Genomic DNA, 9,159 nt, shown 5'->3' on the forward strand with positions numbered 1-9,159 from the left:
AAATGGAGTGATAGATAGAGAAGTGTATGTGGAGCAACCTCCTGGTTTTGAAAATAAAGAGTATTTTGACCATGTTTTCAAATTATCTAAAGCTCTCTATGGTTTAAGACAAGCTCCTAGAGCTTGGTATGAGAGACTTAGCTCTTTTTTTTTTGAAAAATGGTTTTCAAAGAGGCACCACTGACACAACTCTATTTATCAAGAATTCTAATGATTCTTTTATTCTAGTCCAAATATATGTTGATGACATTATTTTTGGATCAGCAAATGAATCCCTTTGTTCTGAATTTGAAAAACTCATGACAAGTGAATTTGACATGAGTATGATGGGTGAACTTAATTTTTTTCTTGGGCTACAAATTAAACAAACTGAAAATTGTATTTTCATTCATCAAGAGAAGTATGCCAAGGAATTAGTTAAGAAATTTGGTATGGAAAATGCCAAATGCATGGGAACTCCCATGCACCCTAATTCTAAATTAGATAAGGGAGAAATTGAGAAAGATGTTGATGAGACTAGGTATAGAGTTCTCTTATGTACTTAACATCCTCTAGACCCGACATTGTGCAAAGTGTTGGATTGTGTTCTAGGTTCCAATCCAAACCTAAATAGTTACATCTTTCAGCAGTTAAAAGGATCATTAGATATGTTCATGGCACATCTAATCTTGGTCTTTGGTATCCTAAAATTGATGATTTTTCTGTAGTTGGTTATTGTGATGCAGATTTTGCTGGTGATAGAGTTGATAGAAGGAGCACTTCAGGCCTATGTTGTTTTTTTGGGAAGTCCCTAAATATTTGGTCAAGTAAGAAGCAACCAACAGTGGCCTTATCCACTGCAGAGGCTGATTATATAGCTGCTTCTTATGTTGTTCTCAGCTTTTATGGTTAAAAACACAGCTTGCTGATTACAAATTAAATGCTGAAAATATTCCCTTAATGTGTGATAATATGAGTGCCATCAATATTTCTAAAAATCCAGTTTTGCACTCTAGGACTAAGCATATTGAAGTGAAATTTCACTCAATAAGAGAACATGTCCAAAAGAGGGATATTAGTATTCAATTTGTTAAATCTGAGGAGCAATTAGCAGACATTTTCACAAAACTATTAGCTGAGGACAGATTCTGCATGCTTAGAACTTGTCTAGGAATTTTGAGTTATGATTCTTTATTTGAAAAATGCTAATGTATTTGCTGGAGCTTTTTGTCTCATAAACAGGTATGAGACAATTCTGGACAGATGATGAACGTTTCCCTCAAGTTAGCGTGTTCTGGGCTTGCTTCAAGTGAATAATTGATCTGGACCAACCTCAAATCAGATCTGAGTAGCCCTATGTGTTTCACTAAAATCACATCACCTCAAGGCCCAAATATGAATGATACATTTTTGTTTGGTTGATATTTTTGTTGGGCTGTGAGCCTTATTTTTTTTTAAAAAGTTTTTTAATGTTTATGATCCAAAGATTTTTCAGTTTGATTTTTTGTTTTTTTTTTCAAAATTTAAAATTAATTTCCTGTTTTTCATTTTAAATCAAATCAAATCTTTCTTTTATGAGGTCAGGTCTTTTCATGTCATTTCAAAAGGTGATGCAGTTGCATGGTTTTGGAAATCCACTTTTGGGTACGGTTACCAACACTCCCTCTCTTCCCTCCATAACTTCTCCTCAATCTCTTCGGTTTCTTCCCTCTCACTCCACTGCTTCTCTTCCATCAAAAACCTAAATCTAACCAAATGGGGAATAAAGTTATTGTTAAAAGAGCACCGCGTGAAAAGATTCATAAGCTTCCTAGACCATCAACACGCTCTCAAGACCCTACTTTCACTCCTTCACCCTCTCCTCCAACCTTTCCTCCTCGCACTGCTCCCATGGCACGAACCAAGACTACGCCAAGGTTCCCTGCCTCTGCCAAACCGATGCCACCACCAAAAGCCACACCTTCCAAGCATGGCTCCTCAAAACCTGGTTCTGCAAAACCTAGCTCATCCAAAGGCAAACGTTTGGCGACTGAAGAACCCATTCCTAAACCAACACAACCCAAATCCATGTCGGTTCCAGTGCGCTCACAAAGAGGTAACCCTCATCGCCCTCTCAAATCTGTTAGAGAACCAGACATTGATCCTTTTGCTCACAAATCACACTTCATGACATCTCACTCAGACTATAACCCTCATCATTTCAAATCTGCCATGAACCATGATTTTTATGAGGGAGTTATTCAGTATCGTACTCTATGTCCCTCTTTTCTTGCTGATTTACCTGATTTGAAAAAGAAAGGTTTTCCTTTTGTTGAAAATTTGAAATTTTTAGACTGGAATCACCTTTTCAAAATCAAAAAACCTGTATATCCTCAGTTAGTTAAAGAATTTTATGCAAACATGACTTATCATGAAGGAAGTGTGCATTCTTATGTTAAGGGCAGAGACATTATCTTGAATAATGAAATTATCAGTGAATCCTTGAAGTACACTGATGTTGGGCCGTGTGCTTATACATCTGTGAAGTGGGATGAAGGTGTTGGTATCTCTTACCATGATGCTCTGGCTCATATTTGTGAACATGTTTCCTTAATTGATGGCATCACACCCACTCACAAAGCCCTAGGATATGAATGTGCTCAGTTGCATCGTATTGTCAACCACATCTTAATTCCACAAAGCGGTTCATATCAAAGGGTTTCTTACACAGACACACTTGTTTTGTATGCCATAATCACTAAAACAGAAATCTCTTTTGCCTATTTGATGGCTAGATACATGTTTGATTCTGTTAGAAGAGTGAAAGATAAAGCACTACCTTATGGCATATTTTTAACTTGCATATTTGAGACTTTTGGTGTTGACCTGTCAAATGAGGATTATGAAAACAGACATTCATACCTAAAAAGGGGTGGTTTAGTGAAACAGCAAAAAGGACCAACTCGATCTGAAAGAGTGGTTCTAGATGATGATGATGAAGAGTTCATTCCAGATGACTCTCCTCCTCCTTCCACCTAGGGTACTTCCATTTCCACTGGGAAGAAATCAGCTCTGCTGAATGTGGTCAAGGATGTCGCTCAAGAGTTTGTTTCCCAATCAAATCACATGATTTCCATGAGCAAGGAACAAAGGAAGCTAGCTAGCAAGAATGAGAACTTCCTGAAGAAATCAAGAGATAGGGTGGCTGTGCTCATGACCTTCATTGATAACCTTCAAAATGATGAAGACATTGCCACTGATGTTGAAGAGGAAGATGCTTATGAGGGGAATGGTTCTGATGCCTAGGATTTGTCTCATAAAAATTGCTACAGCTGCTCTCCTTTTGTCTCATGAACTCTGTTTTATTTTGCTACTATTTGGTCTGTTTTTGTTGTCTCGGATGACTGTAATAACTTTAGATACTACTGCACTTTTGGTTGTTTAGTTAGTTCTTTGGACTGTGCTCTAACTCTTTTCTACAGGATCCAAGGCATTGCCTCTGTTGAAAATGCTTATTATCCACCCTTGATGGCAAAAGGGGGAGTAAAAGCAATAGGATGTGTATCCTTAGAAATTGTTTGGTATTACTGCAGCTACTAGTATTTCTTTTGGGATTTTTGTCTGATTGATGCATTAATTTTAAGATCACGTGTTGAATCTTTTAGATGATAATATTAGCTGGATGTTGGGCTAATAATGTGATGTTGCTTGTGTGATATCCCTTAGACAAAATTATTGTGCATAGCTCTCTCTAGTGTTCTCTTTGAGTACTATGGAAAACAGGAACAAAGAGGAAAGCATAAATCCAGGGGTAGCTTATCTTGAAAAGGAAAGGAAGAGTAACAAAAGAGCAAATGACAAAAATCAAAGGGAGTTTCCATACCTTACTCAAAATTTATTTCCTTTTGATTATTGCTTAAATCATGTTTGTCATTAAGGGGGAGATTGTTGAGTTAAGAAATTAACTAAATTAATTAGTGATGACAAACATTATTTTTGACAAAATAAATAATTAGTGTTAATTAATTAATTAATGAGTATATGTTGCTAATTATTTATTATTATGTTGCAGGTCTTAATTAAGTTGAGCAGCCCAAATGAAATGGAAAATAAAACAAAAATGTTGGGCTAAAAGCAAAGAAAGTAGCCAAAGAAATCAAATCGGGCCACGCATATCAATACCCGATCCAAGCCCGATATGGTTTCAGAAAAGCAAATCCCTCTCTTTTGCTTAACCAAAAGCAACGTTCATCTCTCTTTTGTCCTAGTCAAATCAGAGTTTCAGAAAAGTAAGAAAGAGAAAGAGAGAGAGCTTCTTCACCAAGTTAGTCACCAAAGAAGCAAGAGAGAGAAGGATTAAGCTTGAAAGGCAGATATCAAATCACCCAGTTCAAACCCAATGCTTAGGTTAAAGGTAACCCATTTCCTCTTGCATGCATCAAATCTTCATCTCTTCTTCCCAACACTCTACTCTATCCGAAATGGGATACAAGGGAAAGGGGATTTCTGTTCTTCTCTGCTGTGTATCTACGGTCTTAAACAAGACTTGGATTTCTACTCTAAGGTTTATTGAGAAAAAGTGAATCTGTGGTTGGTGAAGCTCAAGGCTCAAGGTATTGACCTTGGGAGAAGATCCCAGCAACATGCAAGGAGAATAAAAGAAGACATCCTGCTGATTCAGAACCAAGGAGAGAAAACTAGAGTATTGAGGTATTGTTCTGAGAAGTGTTCTTTGAGAAAGTTTAACTAACTGGACAGTGTAACCTAACCAAAGGTGCATTCTGCCAGTATGAAGAAATGAATCAAAGGCTTTTCTAATCTGGTTTTCGCATAGCACAAAGGCTGTTGATGAAGTCAATCTCCTTCATGTTTTACTGATTGTAATGTACTTTTCTAAGTTTATCTTTCTATAATTTCTTGTGAGAAAAGGCATTATGAGAAAGCTCAAGTAAAAGCCATGAGTGAAAAAAGGCTGAGAGATACACTTGAGAGAAAAGCCTAGAGTTATTTTCTGATTTCTTTAGGTTGGTTAAGTGTCGTGTATCTTGTACCTGTTTGGTATCCCTTTCTTAGTTAGATTAGCACTAAGAGTGAATAGTTAGGTGTTAGTATAGCCAATGTCAAGTTAGGTTAGAACTTGAGTGTGAAATTGGTGTATGTAATACTGTTAACTATAGTGAAATTCTTCCATAGTTGTGGAGGAGACTAGATGTAGGTTGCATAGCACAAGGCAACCGAACCAGGATACATGCTGGTGTTAGCTTTTCTCTTCTCTGCTGAGTTCTATTTTCTGATATTCATGAGACAAAAATAAATTGTCTCATAAATTTCCGCTGCTGTGATTCAAACAGAACCTGAATTGAAAGTTTGTTTAAAAGGGTAATAACTGCAACTAAAAGGAAGGCATAGATTCAACCCCTCCTTCTCTAAGCCTACCATAACCTTCAGCTTGTTTGTATATATTTCTTTAGCGTTCATAGTTATATGGTAGTTAATGCTTGCATGTTGCATGATAGAGTGAATAAGTTTGGTGAAACACCAAGAAATTTCCATGAAATCTTTCTTAAGGCATACCATTGATTGAATTAAAGAAAATTTTGTGTTTTTCAACTTGCTTGGAGTATTCTATTTGTAGAACATAGAAAAAGAGTTAGAACAACATACCTTGTGAGATTTGAGCTATAATAGATGGTTGCATTTTTTAACTATAATGTTTGTTCTTGTGTGATTGTACTCCTTTTTTATTGTGATCTTGGATTTGCATGATTCTTTATGTCCTGTATTTGTTGTTTAGATGCATTTAGCATGATTGAGGCCATCTTTGATGTTAAACTCACTAACCTATATGGCCAACCCTTGCATTCACCTTTGTGAACCCCTTTTTGAGCCTGTAAATCCCCTTTTGTTCTGATGTGAGCACATTATTCTCCTTTAAGTGAAAAACCATTGATGTCTCAAAATTACTCTTTGATTAGCTTGGGTGGATTAGTGTGTATATTCTAAGTGTGGGGGAAATTGTTGGGAGGAATTGATGATAAAAGCATGGAACTCATTGTAAAAATTTGGCAATTGGGTAATGCTCATGCATTCACTAATTAAGTCATATGCATCTCTTGTGCTAACAAAGACAAGAAAAGTTGTACGTAAAAAAAACTTGTGCATAATAGAATATGAAATAAATAAAAAAGTTAAATAAAGAATGCATATGTTCATGTTTTGAAAAGAAAGTGCATGAATAGGGGGAGATAGGAGAAAAATGGGTAGATAGGTTGTATTGTTATGAGTATATAGGTGATATTAGATTAGGTGGACACTTAAGCTAATCGAAGAACTAATTCTTTAAGTCCACTTAACCGTATTTATCCTAGCTAAATTCTAGCCCCATTACAACCCTCCAAAGACCTCATGATATTTGTTTTTCATGCATCAAATACTAGTTGATTGTTAGATGACTTGCAAATCTTTGAAAAGCATGATAAAAGGAGAATTGAGTGATTAAGCCCTAAACACTAAGCAAATTTAGTGAATACACATCCGGTGAGGGGTTCGATCGCTCAATTCTATGTTTTTAAATCTCATATTGTATCTCCTTGCAAGTTGTTTGATTGGATAGTTTTGAAAACTTCAATTCAATTCTTTAGACATTGATCTAGATGCATGAACTCTTTGCATTGGCCCTAAAGCTTTCTTGTGATGGATTGGAATTTCATGGTTCGTTTTTGCCAACTCTAAGTAGAATACATATTAGTAAGTAGCCTTTAGGATAGTCACATGCATTTAGGTAGTACATATAATAAATTGTTTTCCCTTACATCTATCTCCTTTGAATATGTTTAGCATGAGGACATGCTAGTGTTTAAGTGTGGGGCAATTGATGAATCCATATTTGATGATAATTTTTTGTTGAAATTGAATGGATTTTATCATAGAAACTTGCACTTATTCCCTTAATTGGCATGTTTTTGAACTTTCCTCCTAATTTGTACTTGATTATGAAAATATGCTCTTTTGTGCCTAATTTAGCCTATTTTATTCCATTTGCCTTGCATTTGATGCCTTGATGTTGTTTGTGAGTGATTTCAGATGTATAAGGTAGGAATGGCTTGGAGAGAATGGAAGAGGAGCATGCAAAGAGGAGGAAGCATGAAGAATCAAAGGAGAAGAGCACAGCGATGTGTACGTACGCACAGACCTGCAAGCGTACGCACAGGCATCAGAGCGGAGCGACGCGTGCACGTGAGCTGCATTGTACGCGTTGCGCAAACATTCAGAGCATCGCTTAGTGTGCGTGCGCACAGCCACTCGTTCATACGCACAGATAGAGTTTTTGGCAGAGTGTGCGTGCGTACGTACAGGTGCCCACACATGTCTTCATTAAAATTGCATGTGACTCGCAATTTTGGTGGGTTGGAGGCCCATTTCTGAAGCCAATAGCTCATATTGAAGGGGTAAATGAAGACCATAGCATAGCATAACATTAGGGTAGTTTTAGGAGTAGTAGTAGGAAACTTTAGAGTAGTTTTTCTCTAAGTTTTTCATCATATCTATTAGGGTTTATACTAGGATTTTATATTCAAGTACCATTTCCATTTTTTATCTTGGATTTTTCTAGCTTCCATTGTAAATATCACTTTGTTACTACTCTTTATAGCTACATTGTTCATACTCTTATAATTCAAGTCATAGTTCAATTTTGTTTACTTTTTGCAATTTCAATTTCTTGTTGATGAGTTTGATTATTGATGATTGTTATATGCTTGCTTGAGTTATTATTGTTGATTGAGATCATTTATTACTTTTAGTTTCAAGCCTTTTCTCATTTTTCCCATGTTTAGTGATTTTGCCCATCAAGTGTGTGACAAAATGTTAATTATGATTATGGGCTAATTTTCTACCTCTTGGCTTGGGGAAAATGGGCAATTGGGTTCCTAGAGTTAGAATATCCAACATTTAGTGTCAATTATTGGATTGTTAATTGTCCTTGTTCCCACTAACGCTAATTTGTTGCTAAGGTAATTAGCAAGCAATTTAGGATTTGGGGATTAAGAACACTTATGCTCATTTAACTTACTCTCCGATGTGAGGATTAACCAAGTGAGATTAATTCATTCTAATTGTCATTGTTGTGATTCCAACAAGAAAATGACCCTTAGCTCATTCCAAGCCAAGATCCTATTTATGCTTTAAATCTTTCACACACTTTCACATTAATCCTTTTTATACCTTACTTTTCTATATTACATAATTAGTTCTTTAATTCCTTTATTAGTTCATTTATTATAATTTTGAATGTTCTTTTATTTCTTTATATGTTCATCTCTTTATTGAGAACCCCATGAGTTTCACAACCAGAATTGTACACTCATTGATCTCAAGTGTTATTAGGAGATGACCCAGGAACTAAACACTCCCGGAATTGAATTGGTTTTAAATAGTGACATCTTTGGATTGACATTTGATTGATGATCAATTGTTGAGTTTGGACTATACTTGTAATGCCAATCCTATTTTTAGTGTGAAAAATCCAGACCTATGCTCTTGGTTGTTGTCATCAATGAGATTTGAGAATAATTAGTTATTCTATTTCTAAATTTGAATTATAAATTTAATTGAAATCCTAACTGATATATGATTCATAAATTTGAAAGATTCAAGTTTAAAATAATAATATACGATTCAAATTTGAATTGAGATTCAAATTTAAAATTAGTAACAAATCTCATACTATATATATGTATGATAAGAGTAGAGGAAAGAGATGAGAATAAAACACAAAAATTTTATTCTTTTACCTCCACACACATAAACGTATGTGAGCCTAATTCTTGAAGAAGAATTTTATGGCGTGCAAAGAGTTGCAAGAGGTTTCTCAATTTAAATCAAATATCCATTGGTCAAAGAGTTGACAGCAAATGTTGGTCTTGGTGTGGATACGCATAGCGCTTTCGTACCATCATAGGAGAAATTAATTTTTAGGGATAAGTATGATTTTGGTCCCAACGTAGGGGCTGAAAATTTATTTCGTCCCTCGCCTTTTTTTTGCTCCAAAATGGTCCCTAAAGTTTCAGTTTGTTTTAAAATCGTCCTTTTTACCAATTTAATTTTTTATTACCAAATTACCCTTTATTAAAAAATTATAAAATAAAATAAATATAAAATAAATAAATAAATAAAAGAAAAAAGAAAGGGATACAAGAAGGG

The sequence above is a fragment of the Arachis duranensis genome, chromosome 7 (assembly GCF_000817695.3).
Source record: "Arachis duranensis cultivar V14167 chromosome 7, aradu.V14167.gnm2.J7QH, whole genome shotgun sequence".
Taxonomy (NCBI): domain Eukaryota; kingdom Viridiplantae; phylum Streptophyta; class Magnoliopsida; order Fabales; family Fabaceae; genus Arachis; species Arachis duranensis.